The sequence below is a fragment of the Hyla sarda genome, chromosome 4 (genome assembly GCF_029499605.1).
Source record: "Hyla sarda isolate aHylSar1 chromosome 4, aHylSar1.hap1, whole genome shotgun sequence".
In the NCBI taxonomy this organism is placed as follows: Eukaryota; Metazoa; Chordata; class Amphibia; order Anura; family Hylidae; genus Hyla; species Hyla sarda.
This window is the reverse complement of record NC_079192.1, coordinates 270,446,598-270,462,921: the sequence shown is the minus strand read 5'-3', so window position 1 is coordinate 270,462,921 and position 16,324 is coordinate 270,446,598. Positions and strand designations below refer to the sequence as shown.

Sequence of the window (16,324 nt, the reverse complement as noted above, 5' to 3'; positions counted from 1 at the left end):
GCTCTGTGTATGTTTCAGTCTGTGCAGATTTCAGTGAGACTCTCCTTCAGCTGTCAGTCTGTATGGCTTTTTGTGAGAATCTGTGGAGCTTTCACTTTCTGTGCAGCTGACAATCAAGCTTCGTGCAGAGAAACACTTCCGGAGTTCGGACTCCTGCCAGGCCAAGAGGAGACCAATCTCACTGTATTAATTGTGGCAGGGAACAGAACAGAGCCACCTAGTGGCGTTTTTTTTATATGACATTTTAAACATATTTATGTTGATAATTTTAAAAGCAAGTGAATGGTAAAGTGTCTGCTAATTACACAAGGAACTCTATATTAAAAGTTTTATTTGGTGACAGGTACTCTTTAGCCACAACCCCTGACGAAGCTGGAATGCAGCAAAATGTGCACACTGATGGGTAATCACACTCATTTCTCTGTTATACTTTGATATTATATGCATGTGCTGTTCTTTTCATATACATTGTTGTTTGTTATTGCATTTCCATGCCTGTATTTAACCCAGGTTTTGACTAGACCATGCATTGTTAAAGTTTTGTTACTTTTACTGTAATACCCCCATGTCCACACGCATAATAAAGATTTTTATCCGTTTTTCAGGTTTTTACATAAACGTATCAATAAAGATTAATATTGTGTATTTTTATACACAAATAGATTTGATAATTCTCTAGTGTTCAGTTTTGTGTCATAGCACAACACACATTTTTGTACCCAATTTTGTGCCTTGCATTATTGTAGGTATAAACTATGTATTGTTATTTACAAAATCATGTTTGACATGTATTATTTGAATAGTTTAACCCCTTAAGGACTCAGCGTTTTAGATTTTTGTAATTTTTTAATTTTTTCCTCATCACCTTCTAAAAATCATAACGCGTTCAACTTTGCACATAAAATTCCATATGATAGCTTATTTGTTTTTGAGCCACCTATTCTACTTTGCAGTGACATTAGTCATTTTATCAAAAAAATCCATGGCGAAATTGAAAAAAAATTAATTGTGCAACAAAATTGAAGAAAAAATTTCATATTGTAACTTTTTTTTTTTTCCGTGTTTCCATTATGAGATCTCATTTTTTGCGCCATGTTCTGCAGTTTTTATCGGTACCATTTTTGCATTGATCAGACTTTTTGATCGCTTTTTATTCATTTTTTTATCATATAAAATGTGACCAAAAATACGCTGTTTTGAACTCTGGAATTTCTTTGCGCGTACGCCATTGACCGTGTGATTTAATTAACAATATATTTTTATAGTTCAGACATTTACGCACGCTGCTATACCCCATATGTTTATTTTCATTTTTATTTACACAGTTTTTTTTTTATGGGAAAAGGGGGGTGATTCAAACTTTTATTAGGGAAGGGGTTAAATGACCTTTAGTAACTTTTTTTTAAAACTTTTTTTTGCAGTGTTATAGCTCCCATAGGGCACTATAACACTGCACACACTGATCTTTTACCCTGATCCCTGCAAAGCCATAGTGTTGCATGGATCAGCGTTCTAGGGGCTCGATTGCTCAAGCCTGTAGCTCAGGCTTGGAGCAATAAAACGCCGATCGGACGCGACAAAGTAAGGTAAGGAGGCCTCCGCTCGTGTCCTAGCTGATCGGTACATCGCGATTTTATCGCTATAGTCCCAATCAGCCTGACTGAGCTGCCGGGAAGCTTTTACTTTTGTGGTATACGCGGCGATCAACTTTGATCGCCTCGTCTGAAGGGTTAATGTGGCGCGTGCTATTAGCACAGGGTCCCGGCTATCATTAGCAGCCGGGACCAACCCGGTATGATGCGGGGTCACGCCGTGACCCCGTTTTAAATACTGGGACAGGGCGCAGTGCGCGCAGGTACGCCCTGCGTCCTTAAGAGGTTAAGCCTTAGTATAATGCCAATGTTCAATCATTATACTTATGTTTAGACCTGGAAACAGACAAGCTAGATCTAAATGTACACTGCTCAAAAAAATAAAGGGAACACTTAAACAACACAATGTAACTTCAAGTCAATCACACTTCTGTGAAATCACAATGTCCACTCAGGAAGCAACACTGATTCACAATAAATTGCACATGCTATTGTGCAAATGTAACAGACAACAGGTGGGAATAATAGGCAATTAGCAAGGCACCCCCAATAAAGGAGTGATTCTGCAGGTGATGATCACAGACTAATTCTCAGTTCCTATGCTTCCTAGCTGATGTTTTGGTCACTTTTGAATGCTGGCGGTGCTTTCACACTAGTGGAAGCATAAGATAGAGTCTACAACCCACACAAGTGGCTCAGGTTATGCAGCTCATCCAGGATGGCACATCAATGCAAACTGTGGCAAGAAGGTTTGCTGTGTCTGTCAGTGTAGTGTCCAGAGTAGAGAGAGAGAAAAAAATGGAGAGAGGACAGCGCCTTGTGTGATACCGTAAAAACAACGGACCCCAGTTGGAAACCCTGGCAGGGTAAACTCTCACCTGGTGACCCTCTTGAGGGTTATGCGTATCTCCCCGTTTTCAGGGGTGTTGGAAGTGTCCGTGCTGCAGCCGAGGTTCCTTGACTGGTATCCTATGCAGGAACCCGTTGGATAATGGATTATGGAGAGAAAAAGGAGGCCCTTAGGTCCGGCGCTGCTTGGTCCACAAAGGTTCAGTCGAAATGGTGATGGAGGTTAAAAGTGGTTTATTTAAAATTAATAAATAAAACAATTGTCCAAATGCATGCGAGCAATAACGCGTTTCGGGATTAGCATATCCCTTCTTCAGATTGCAGATGTGTAGAAGATGACAAGCATGAACCTTTAAATAGACGGTGAAAAAGCGCCAAATCGATGTTCAAGGTCAGGGGGCGTGTGTTCATACCGGAACGGGATCGGGGAACATTACTACTTAAAATCATGTAACGTCTTACGATACAAAAGAATTATGAATATGTGGATTATACAGATTAATACTGATATGATCACAACAGGATTTACATGCGCATATGTATTAATTTATACTTATTTGGGCTATGAATGACGTCAGTCATGTTGGAGAAAGACCCAAAAGGAGGCTTGGGACGCAAGACAGCGTGACCCATAGGGAGGCTTAGAGTGTACCAAACCAATAGGGTATCAGGTGATGTCAAGACAGGGTTAATATGAATGAATAAAACCTATGTTTGGTTGAAACACAGCATAGAATCGCGTGACATGTTTAAAAGGCTAATCTAAATTTAAAAAAGGAGCTATGATGCGTATGTAGCCAATCAGGCAAAAAAAAGGGGAGGTGTGGCTAGAACTCAATAGCCAATCAGTTGGCAGCACGGCGTATGCTCTTGACGAGGATGTAAACAAAAGGTCACCTGGGGAATAGCGACCAATTAGGAGTGGATTGGGTGATGCGGAAAATTCAAGGTAAGTGTTGTACTGGGAATATCCAATCTGATTGTAAGTCAGGATGATAAAGACTATTTAGACCGGAGAATGTGTAGTTGAATATATGGTTATGATAAAAGTGGCTCAGAGAGACAATGTAGTGCTATTCCAACTTAAGTTACATGTTCGATATACTCATTGAGACCTGATGGTTGTAAACTTTGTAAACGGAATATCCAGTAGTTTTCCCGGCGGCGTAAACTCGTGTATCTTTGGTTGGTATCTTCTGTGATGTGTTCTATTGGGGTAATTCGAAAGTCTGAAAAACGGCAATCATGCACCACCGCAGCGTGCCTTGACACACTGTGGAGACTGTATCCATTTGTTACATTAGATCTATGTTTATTTAAGCGGCAGCGCAGGGTTTGGATGGTGCGTCCTATGTATTGGAGGGAACAGGAACATTCCAACAGGTAGATGGTGAATGATGTATTACAATTCATGAAGGTTTTTATGTTGAATATCTCCTGGGTTATATTAGATTTGAATGTTTTTTTAGCATGGCTAATAGAATGGCAGCATTTGCATCTTGCGGTGTTACAACGATAGCTACCTGTTATCGGGGGCATAGAAGGGAGTATAGAAGTTGCAATTTTAAGATTCTTTAGGCGACTGGGGGCTAAAATATTTTTAAGGGATTTGTTTTTCCGGTAAATGACTAAATGCCTAAAGAATCTTAAAATTGCAACTTCTATACTCCCTTCTATGCCCCCGATAACAGGTAGCTATCGTTGTAACACCGCAAGATGCAAATGCTGCCATTCTATTAGCCATGCTAAAAAAACATTCAAATCTAATATAATCCAGGAGATATTCAACATAAAAACCTTCATGAATTGTAATACATCATTCACCATCTACCTGTTGGAATGTTCCTGTTCCCTCCAATACATAGGACGCACCATCCAAACCCTGCGCTGCCGCTTAAATAAACATAGATCTAATGTAACAAATGGATACAGTCTCCACAGTGTGTCAAGGCACGCTGCGGTGGTGCATGATTGCCGTTTTTCAGACTTTCGAATTACCCCAATAGAACACATCACAGAAGATACCAACCAAAGATACACGAGTTTACGCCGCCGGGAAAACTACTGGATATTCCGTTTACAAAGTTTACAACCATCAGGTCTCAATGAGTATATCGAACATGTAACTTAAGTTGGAATAGCACTACATTGTCTCTCTGAGCCACTTTTATCATAACCATATATTCAACTACACATTCTCCGGTCTAAATAGTCTTTATCATCCTGACTTACAATCAGATTGGATATTCCCAGTACAACACTTACCTTGAATTTTCCGCATCACCCAATCCACTCCTAATTGGTCGCTATTCCCCAGGTGACCTTTTGTTTACATCCTCGTCAAGAGCATACGCCGTGCTGCCAACTGATTGGCTATTGAGTTCTAGCCACACCTCCCCTTTTTTTGCCTGATTGGCTACATACGCATCATAGCTCCTTTTTTACATTTAGATTAGCCTTTTAAACATGTCACGCGATTCTATGCTGTGTTTCAACCAAACATAGGTTTTATTCATTCATATTAACCCTGTCTTGACATCACCTGATACCCTATTGGTTTGGTACACTCTAAGCCTCCCTATGGGTTACGCTGTCTTGCGTCCCAAGCCTCCTTTTGGGTCTTTCTCCAACATGACTGACGTCATTCATAGCCCAAATAAGTATAAATTAATACATATGCGCATGTAAATCCTGTTGTGATCATATCAGTATTAATCTGTATAATCCACATATTCATAATTCTTTTGTATCGTAAGACGTTACATGATTTTAAGTAGTAATGTTCCCCGATCCCGTTCCGGTATGAACACACGCCCCCTGACCTTGAACATCGATTTGGCGCTTTTTCACCGTCTATTTAAAGGTTCATGCTTGTCATCTTCTACACATCTGCAATCTGAAGAAGGGATATGCTAATCCCGAAACGCGTTATTGCTCGCATGCATTTGGACAATTGTTTTATTTATTAATTTTAAATAAACGACTTTTAACCTCCATCACCATTTCGACTGAACCTTTGTGGACCAAGCAGCGCCGGACCTAAGGGCCTCCTTTTTCTCTCCATAATCCAGTGTAGTGTCCAGAGCATGGAGGCCCTATCAGGAGACCATCCGCCACCTCCTCAGGAGCATGCCCAGGTGTTGCAGGGAGGTCATACGGGCACGTGGAGGCCACACACACTACTGAGCATCATTTAGACTTGTTTTAAGGACATTACATCAAAGTTGGATCAGCCTGTAGTGTGGTTTTCCACTTTGATTATGAGTGTGACTCTATATCCAGACCTCCATGGGTTGATAAGTTTTATTTCCATTGATAATTTTTGTGTGATTTTGTTGTCAGCACATTCAACTATGTAAAGACAAAAGTATTTTATACGATTAGTTCATTCATTCAGATCTAGGATGTGTTATCTTAGTGTTCCCTTTATTTTATTTTGAGCAGTGTATTTATAAATGTATGTATGAGTATATACTATTGAACTGTTTCTGTGAAATGGAATCTAGAATTTTCAAGGTAATGCATAATTAAAGTACACCATAATGTAAAATGTTAGTTACACCTACACAACCATCTATAAATAGCCGTTATCCTGCAAACATAAAAGCTTTCGTATTTACCTATATACTTTTCTGGCAGCATGTCAGTGTAGTGCCATAAATGAGTTTGAATTAGTGCTGCTTATTGTTAATTCTAAATATTTTTATGATGCTGCTAAAATGTTTAAAGCCTATTTTATAAATCTAAAAAAATAAATAGCATTGTTATTTCTTCAAATACATTAAGATTTTCTTTATTACAGGATAAATCTTGGTAGTATGGTATAATAATTCTGCTTTAACCTTTTCCTTAACAAATGTAAGCTGTTTACTTAAATATTGTAATCACACTTCTGGACAGTCCTTGAAGAGGAAGCTACACTTTAAAGGGGTTGTCCAGGGACCCACATGGGATGCAATGTACTTACATAGTACCGTCGGATTGTTTCTGGCACCATTCATTGCTCCTATATAATGCACTGTCCTCCTCTGCCCACTTCTCTATTTTCTCTCTGCTCCTTTCTCTTGAACACCCTATTAAAACTACATTTCCCAGAAGTCTTCATTGCCGAGACCAGTAGAAAGGGGGCGTGGCTTGCTGTTTAGATGCAAGCATTTGAATGAATTTGGTTTCCGTATGTGTCTGTTATTTTGCAGGAGTTAAGTGGAGAGAAAACAAGATCTGAAGTAAGACCTGGTTCACATCTGCATCAGGGCTCCATTCCAGGAGCTCCTCTGCAGATGACCTTACTGCAGATCTTTCTTTTTTTTCAGCTAAACTCCTGCAAAATAACGGAAACCAGACGAAAACTAGATGGACCCCATTAAAAGTCAATGGGATCCAATGGTATCTGTAGTGCAGGGGACTGTCCAGCTTCATTGTTGTGTGGCGGGGATCCAAAATAGAGCTTTGACGCAGATGTGAACACACTCACAGACAGACACTCATTTTTATCTTGCTCACCTACACTTACTTGCTCAACCACATAACACTGACTGTTGAGGACTTTTTGATCACATGATCAAAGGTCCTGCTCTTGTTCTCACTGAGAGAATAGATTGAGGATGGAGTCTCACATATCTACACTACTGAGACAGCTCTTACTAGTAATGTAAACACACAGATAAGATGAATCAACCAAAGCTCCCTGCTATGAGCAGGGAGAGTGAATGATGTCACCATCAGCTTGACCACTGCTTCTAGGGCACAGAGGTGGTCTATAACCTGGACAACAAGCTGTCAACAAGGAAAGGTGAAGAAATCCTGTTCAAGTCAGAGTCAGAGCTCTAGGTCGGTCGTGATGAATATGGCACCATGTGGCATTTAGGAGGTTTTACCCAAGAACTGTCTCCAGTACAGGCTAAGAGAGTATATTAATTTAATCTTTTTCCTACTCTGAGAGAATCATCTAGGCGAAAGAGAAAGTAGCTGTACACTGGCTCTTCGGCCAACACTGGACTCTCTGTGGGCTTCCAGTTGGAGTCAGTGGTGCTTGGCTTACATGTCACAACTGTGGTGTCCCGGTACCGTATTACATACAGTACCTTGGTAGGGGTCCCCAAATTCAGAGTTCCTAGGAACCGTGGGGTCCTCAGATCTAGTCTTCCCCTAGTCACCCCTTAGGTGCATATATTGTTAAGGTAAATGTGTATAAATGTATATAGAAAGTGTACTTATCTTGTGCTAGCGTCACAGGACCTGTGACAAGGCTCTAGTCTCTATGGTTAGTACAAAGGACCTTTGGAGGTTCATAGGCCATGTGATACCCACAATGCTTTGTGAGGCTGGATTGACAGATGGCGTGGACAAATCCTAAAATGGCCAGCCCCTGCCCATGTAAGTGAGCTGCGGCCATTATTCTCTCTCTTGGGTTGCTGTCACTGAATGAGGTAGGACCTCCGCAACTTTCAACGACAATTACTAGGCCAAAGCCTTGCGGCCTCGGCTGAATTACACAGGGAGTTCTTCTAAATTCCCCGCTAATGTTGGCAAGGACCATGGACCTAAACATAACCCTAAATCCAGCGGATCTGCACATACTAAATCCCTACAAGCTAAAGAACTTACTAAAAGTCCCAAACTACGGTCAATCTCAGCTAAGCTGTTCATAGACTCTGTTACAAAGACTGTTCTTATGTTTGCATGTTACAGAAAATCTTCAGTAAAGTTTATGCAAGTTTACAGCGAAGCTCTGGTTGTGGACAATACTTTATTCTGCAAATACCTATCGTCTTTGGGAAGGGTGGCGATAGGCCAAGTCATATAGCATTTAACCCTCACCCCGGTGTCACGACTGACAAGGGTTAATAGCACCCTTTATAACCTGCACAGCAACATCCTGTCACAGTCCGATCAGATGGCAGGAGGTGGATCCACTGGACCAGAGGAGAGATGGCGTGGGCCGTACCAGGGGAACAGAGTCTAAGGGATTACTGGTTTTCACCAGAGCCCGCCGCAAAGAGGGATGGTCTTGCTGCGGCAGTAATCCCCAGGTCGTTCCACCCTGTACTGACTCAACTCCTCTGGTTGCTGAGATAGACGCGGTACAGGAGGGATAGGCAGAAGCGTAGTCAGACATAGCAATGGTCAGGGCAGGCAGCACAGGTTCTAAGGCGGTAGTCACGGGCAACGGGTCGGCAACAGGCAGGGTAACACTGGAACAACAGGGAACGCTTTCACAAGGCACAAAGATCTGGCAGGAGGCTGTGGGAGGAGAAGGTATTTATAGGCAGTGCACAGGTGAATGCCTAATTAAGTCCAACCAGCACTGCCTCTCACAAACCTTAACCCTTAATAACCACTTTGGGCCATGCACCAATCACTGGTGCACTGGCCCTTTAAATCTAAGAGTCCCGGCACGCGCGCCCTAGAGAGCGGGGACGCACACGCCGAGATGCCGGAGCGCTGCCTGGGGACACATGCTGTGAGCACTCCAAGGCCAGCAGGGGGCCCGGAGCGCTCAGCGTAACACATCCCGATCACCATTCACACCCACAAGGCACCACACAGACTTTTCGCCTTATGGCCTGTGTTAGGAAACTGTAACACAGCTAACCCTCAGTAAAAGTCTACTATGTATATTCACCACAGTCAGTCAAACTTTGAAGACCCTCCTCAGTAGATTTTATTCTATTTTTATTTCTATGTGTATATCTCCCTTAGCAATACTAAAAGTGCTTAGAGCTTATTATTTCACTATCCTGTGCTATAAGGGCTTATTCACACTTTGCCTGGAATTTTCAGGTGGAGATTCCGTAGCGTGAATGCGCCCTGAGGAGCTGTATGTTTTCAAGTTACCCACAAGTCTGTATTGAGTCAATAGCTCATACCGACAGGGGTACACCACTACCCAGACACCTCAACATTGTGTAGCCCAGGGTCAAGCACTCCACTATTGTGCATACTCCCAGTTAGAAGTTGCATTGGTCCACTGGAGGACATACAGGGTTAGCAAGACCACAAAGCTACCATGACCACACTAGACTTTGCTAGAGGGAGCTGCTGGGAACTACTCCACCTATCCTTTTTATGGGCACATGTGGCAGATTTGTTTCAGAAAATTCAGCAACTGCCAAATTTATTTGTATTGGGGTGCAGAAATCCATGTGCGTTATACATTGACAACAACATTTAGATGGATGGAAGCAATTTTCAGTTGCAGCTTTTTTTCCCCAATAAATCTGCTGTGTGTTAATGGGGTACTCCGGTGGAAAACAATTTTTTTTAAATCAACTTGTGTAAACAGATTTTTAAATTACTTCTACTGAAAAATCTTAGTTACATAATAATAATTAAATAAATAAATAATACTTAAGCATTTTTAAACACAGACACATACACACAGATATATATATATATGTATATATATATATATATATATATATATATATATATATATATATATATATAACTTGTACTCACGCACATACATGTTTATAATGCAATTGTATTTTACATTTTTCATTCCTATAGCTACTTAAAGTGGTGTTAAAATAAAATTTTGAAATAAAGCATTAGTGCAAATTAGTGAGTATTTTAGTATGAAAAGTAGCTTCACTGCTAATGGGGCTTAGTGAATTAGTCAAAGGCAGATAAGGAAATTTGCAGTAAATATGCCCATTATTTTCATCATTAACCTTAGGGAATTAAAGGGGTACTCCGTCCCTAAGACATCTGATACCCTATCCCCTCAATCTCTCATGCAGCACCCACCTGTCTCAGCTGCACAAAGTGATGTTCATGTCTAAAGACTCACGACCTCGGGGCCGGAGTATCTTGATGTCACGACTCCGCCCCCTTGTGATGTTACGCCTCGCCCCCTTAATGCAAGTCTATGGGAGGGGGCTTGATGAGCGGGTTGTGAGTCTTCAGACACGGAGCCATCATCGCTTCATGCAGCTGAGACAGGTGGGTGCTGCATGAGTGGCATGACGGCCAGGGTTGTGAGTCTTCAGACATGGAGCAATCATCTTTAGCGCAGCTGAGACAGGTGGGTGGTGCATGAGAGATTGCGGGGGTCCCCAGCAGCGGGACTCTGGGATCAGACATCTTATCTCCTATCCTTTGGATAAGGGATAAGATGTCTTAGGGCCGGAGTACCCCTTTAATGACATTTATCTCTTGCTTATATTTAACAACAACATCTCTTAGATTAATATGTTATTTTTATTATATAATCTAAAGTAATATAATCATAATTAGTAGTGTTACAATTGTTAAAAACAAAAGCAGAAAAAAATATTAGTAAAATATAATACAATTATATGAACACATTAGTTTAATGGTACATCTTTAGGGCCCATTCACATTACGTATTTTCCGAGTGTAATTTCACACCAGAGTTCCGCTAAGGAAAATAGAGTGTTTTTTAGTAGGATTCTACTAAATGTCCACTGCGGAAATTCGGGACCCCATACTTCACTGAAAAAAATATAAACTTTCATTCTTTTAGCAGAATGCACTTGGTAATGCATCGCCGTATCACATTTCTGAGCAGTCAAAGCAAAAGCTTGTTCTGCTGGCACAAAATATCTCTGAGCAGAGATTCTGTAGTGTGAAGGAGTTCTTACAATGACAAAAATCTATTTACAATTATCACAAATCCATTTCAATATGCTGAAAAAAATTGACATAGAAGCTATGCCATTTGGATAAACATATTAATGCAGAGTTAGATGTCCATAATGTGTTTAATACTAGCAAATATTATTGAATATTAAGTATATTTTAATTTTAGTGATGGCAAAAGCATTGAGAGATTTTGAGATTAAAGACAGATATGGGGCACTAGCAGGGAAAAAAACTGATCTGCCAACAAGCAATAAAAGCTAAGACATCCATGTGTAAATCTCGTCATTTGGTTTTTGTGCTTATTAAATTTTACAATGGCTATTAATCTTTGCAAAGATCAAATGAAATAACAGTTACAATTATATAACAGAAAAACAGGCACAATTTGAAAGGGAGTTTCCAAGAAAATAACAAATTTATACAGTCAAGAGCTGATAGGCCTATGGCATATGTCTAATCACCATAATGATGTAAATTAGTTCAGAGCTGCAGAATAAAATAATACTAATAATCATAACAATGATTGTTAGTTATACAGCTCCAATACAGTTCCTTGCATAACCATTCAGTAGGCCCCACCCCTTTAGCAATTCAATTTTTTATGTAGTATATTAGGAAAATGCTTCATTTTTAAGGAAGTATTATATGGAAAAAAGTTGTTTCTAACAACAGTAACCCTTTAAGTAGACATTTGATCAACACAACACACATAGTACTTTGAAAGTGCAAAATACCTTTAATTGTGACATAACAATAATAAAATAAAAAAGTTGACATCTGTTGGATGCATTCTGTCTATCCACTAAGACCATAAAATTCATTCTTGATCTTTTTAACCAAAACACCTCCTTCCACATGTTTGCTGTGACTCCCACATGGCTTGTGATTTAAGTGGCTCGCTTTCAACATCAGGTTATTTCTTGCCACTCTTTATTGTGGAGTAGTTGTCCTGTGGACAGATTCTCCCATCTCAGTTGTTGATCTTTGTAGCTCCTTTAGAGTTACCATGAGCCTCATGGTTGCTTCTCTGATTGTTATTTCCTTGCCTGGCTTGTCAGTTTGGGTGGAAGGCTTTGTCTTGGTAGGTTTGTGGTTGTGCCACATTCCTTCCATTTTCTGATGATAGAATATATAGTGCTCTGTCAGTTGAGTTTGTAATTCTTCAAAAATGTATCCATGGCCCATTTGGTGAGCTCCTTGGTCTTTATACTGCTGTTTGTTAAGGAATTCTCTCTAACAAACTCTGAGGACATCACAGAAGAGGCGTCTGCAATTTGTACTGAGCTAAAATTGGTAGCTGGTGGATCCTATTTATTAATTATGAGACTTGTGAAGGCAATTTGTGACACCAAATCTTTGTTAGTGGTGTCACAGTTAAGGAGGTGAATACATATAAACTCAATACTTTTTTATTTGCAAAACATTTTTTAAATCCATGCAATATTTCTCCACACTTCAAAACGATTAACTATATTATGTATCCATTAAATAAAATTGTAATAAAATGAAGTTGAATCTGTGGTTATACCATGACAAAATGTAGAAAGGACAGGGCCGGATTAACGTAGGGGCTGATGGAGCTGCAGCTCCAGGCCCCTATAGTAAAATAGGCCCAGCCAGCGACCAAAAAGGCCGCCGAGGAGCGGGCCCCCCTCCCTGCTACTACGCTACATGCTGCAGCAACAGGCAGGGACCTCGGGCGCGGCCCGGGCCCACCGCTGCCAGCACTATTACCTGCAAACGGCGCGGGCCCCCTTGCCACAATCATATGATGGCCGGCACCGCCATCAAGTTAATTAATCAGTAATGTGCACGGGTTCGCCGCCACTAAGCAGCCCGCAGGGTCTGCCGTCACATTTTGGACATCCCTGTGTCCCGAAAGATCTTTTCGGGACACAAAGATGTCTCATTACCTCTCTGCGGCGGCCCCCCGCGTTAACTTTAAAAATGCAGGGGCCGCTGGGAGATAGGGCACGCAGGGACGTCACTGACGTCCCGTGCGTGCGCCCATAGCAACAGCAGAGCGGAGCAGCGAGGAAGAGGACGCGCGCGCATGGTAAGGTAAGTTAAGTTGCCAATGGCAACTCCCCCCGGCGAGAGTCAACCCCGCCGATAACAATGCCGCTACCCCCTCTACCCTCCCCTCCCCGGTCATGCCCGCTCCGCTGTCTGAAATTACCTTGTTCCTCTGCTGCAAGGTCCCGGTCGCAAATCTTCATTTCGTCTGCGACCCGCGCGGGACGCCGACGGTGACGTCACTCACAGCCGCCGCCAGGGAGAAGGAGCAAGGCACGGGCCGGGAGGGTAAGTGTATATGTATGTATGTATGTATGTGTGTGTATGGAGGGGGGGTGTATGGGAGCCTCCAGCTGTTGCAATACTACAACTGCCAGCATGCCCGGAGAGCCTTTGGCTGTCTGGGCATGCTGGGAGTTGTAGTTTTGCAACAGCTGGAGGCACCTGGGTTGGCAAACACTGCCCTAGGGCCTAACCCAGTGTTTCCCAACCAGGGAGCCTCTAGCTGTTGCAAAACTACAACTCCCAGCATGCCCGGACAGCCAAAGGCTCTCTGGGCATGCTGGGAGTTCTAGTTTTGCAACAGCTGGAGGCACCCTGGTTGGGAAACACCGGTCTATGTGTATGTATATGTGTGCGTCTGTCTGTGTGTGTGTGTGTCAATCTGTGTGGGGGGACCTATGCTAATGTTGGGGGGGCCTGTGCTAATGTGGGGGGGGGGATATGGCTGTCTGCCTATCTAATGTGGGGAACTATACTGCACCTAATGTGGGGGAACTATACTGCACCTAATGTGGGGGAACTATACTGCACCTAATGTGGGGGAACTATACTGCACCTAATGTGGGGGAACTATACTGCACCTAATGTGGGGGAACTATACTGCACCTAATGTGGGGGAACTATACTGCCTATCTAATGTGGGGGAACTATACTGCCTATCTAATGTGGGGGAACTATACTGCCTATCTAATGTGGGGGAACTATACTGCCTATCTAATGTGGGGGAACTATACTGCCTATCTAATGTGGGGGAACTATACTGCACCTAATGTGGGGAACTATACTGCCTATCTAATGTGGGGGAACTGTACTGCACCTAATGTGGGGCAACTGTACTGCACCTAATGTGGGGGAACTGTACTGCACCTAATGTGGGGGAACTGTACTGCACCTAATGTGGGGGAACTGTACTGCACCTAATGTGGGGGAACTGTACTGCACCTAATGTGGGGGAACTGTACTGCACCTAATGTGGGCGAACTGTACTGCACCTAATGTGGGGAGCTATACTGCACCTAATGTGGGGAGCTATACTGCACCTAATGTGGAGAGCTATACTGCACCTAATGTGGAGAGCTATACTGCATCTGATTAAGGGGGACAGGGGACTGGTGAAGGGGGACATGGGACTGATTAAGGGGGTAGGGGACTGATTAAATATTGAAAAAAATATTTCTTACAAAGATTTTTTCCTCTTTGTGTATGTTTATGGTGACATATATGTGTACATGGTGAGTTTGTGGTTTTATTGTACTGGAGGTGAATCCCACAGTTGGCCGGCTGTTGGTGGGTTGGTGGTGGGAAAAGATATGGGGGGGGGGGCGGTTGACACCTTGCATCGGGGCCCACAAGACTTTAGCTACGCCCCTGATGAGGAGACTGAGGATGGGGCTGGGGGGGGGGGGGTTGCAATGATGAGGAGACTGAGGATGGGGCTGGTGGGCGGTTGCAATGATGAGGAGACTGAGGATGGGGTGGGGGGAATACGATGATGAGGAGGAGGGGATGCTGTGGGGTGCAATGATGAGGAGGAGGAGGGTGGAATGATGAGGAGACTGAGGATGGGGTGTGGGTGGGGGTGCTATGATGATGATGATGATGAGGGTGGAATGATGAGGAGACTGAGGATGGGGGGGTTCAATTATGATGATGAGGAGTCTGAGGATGAGGTGCGGGGGGGGGGGTTGCAATGATGACTGAGGATGGGGGGTGGGGTTTGCAATGATGAGACTGAGGATGGGGGGGAATAATATGGAGTGCGGGAGTGAAGAGCCAAGGATGGGTGGGGTGTATGGAGTCATGAGAATAACGAGGATGTGGTGAAGGGGAGGGGGCATTGGGGTGATAAGCTAACCAAGCATGGGGTGGGGGTGTTGATAAGACAGAAGATGGGATGAAGGGTATGCAGTGTATGGCAGTATTTTATTCAGAGGGTACAGTGTGTGGCAGTATTCAGAGGGTACAGTGTGTGGCAGTATTATATGCAGGGGGTACAGTGTGTGGCAGCATTATATTCAGAGGGTACAATGTGTGGCAGTATTATGTTCAGACGTACAGTGTGTGGCAGTATTATATTCAGGGGTACAGTGTGTGGCAGTATTCTATTCAGGAGGTACAGTGTATGGCAGTATTATATTAAGGGGGTGCAGTATGTGGCAATAATATATTTAGAGGGTACAGTGCGTGTCAGTATTATATTCAGGGGGTACAGTGTGTGGCAATAATATATTTAGAGGGTACAGTGGTAGGCAGTATTATATTCAGGGGGTACAGTGTGTTGCAATAATATATTTAGAGGGTACAGTGCGTGGCAGTATTATATTCAGGTGGTACAGTATTTGGCAGAATTATAATGTGTTATTATGAATATTGTAATTATATAGAGGATGAGGATCTGCTGACAATGTGAGGAGCCTATGATGTCCGGGCATCAGACTCTGCAGAGAAGATGGAGCTGGAAGAAGTCCTGGCGTCTGGACCAGATAAAGAAGGAAAGGAAAGACAGCAGAGAAGACATCACTCAGGTCACTGATATAATTGTGTGTTCTCCTGACTGTCCCATCAGCTCTGGAGTCACTTGTAAGTTCCGTAGTGATGATGGGTGACAATTTACCCCATTCTGTGGCTCTGCAGCTGTTTCAAAATGGCAACTTCCTTAATTCCTGAGTCTCTTCAGACATGACGGGAGTAGCAGCTTAGCAACAGCTGGTTGAACCGAGGGGATTGGTGGGGGTCCCAGCAGTCTGACCCCCACCATAAAAATGGGCATCTTATTTAAAAATGCCCGGGCCTATTTTTGGTCCCAGTCCAGCCCTGCCTGTCAGTCACTTAAATCACTGTGTATTCTCCTGACTGTGTCCCATCAGTGCTGTAGTCACTGATATCTTTGTGCGGCCGAGTAATAAAATTGCTTTGCGTTTTCATTTGATATATTATGTAAATATTTTCATTAAAAGGCCCAGAAAAATTCTCAG

General features: G+C 42.7%; 1 long non-coding RNA gene across 1 annotated transcript; it reads left to right on the top strand.

Annotated features, from left to right (window-relative positions):
* The first annotated feature begins 13,052 nt into the window (after positions 1-13,052).
* Positions 13,053-15,959, top strand: LOC130366995 (uncharacterized). Its single transcript, XR_008892036.1, has 3 exons — positions 13,053-13,112; positions 13,250-13,355; positions 15,734-15,959. It is a non-coding gene; the product is annotated as an uncharacterized LOC130366995 (long non-coding RNA).
* Positions 15,960-16,324: the final 365 nt, after the last annotated feature.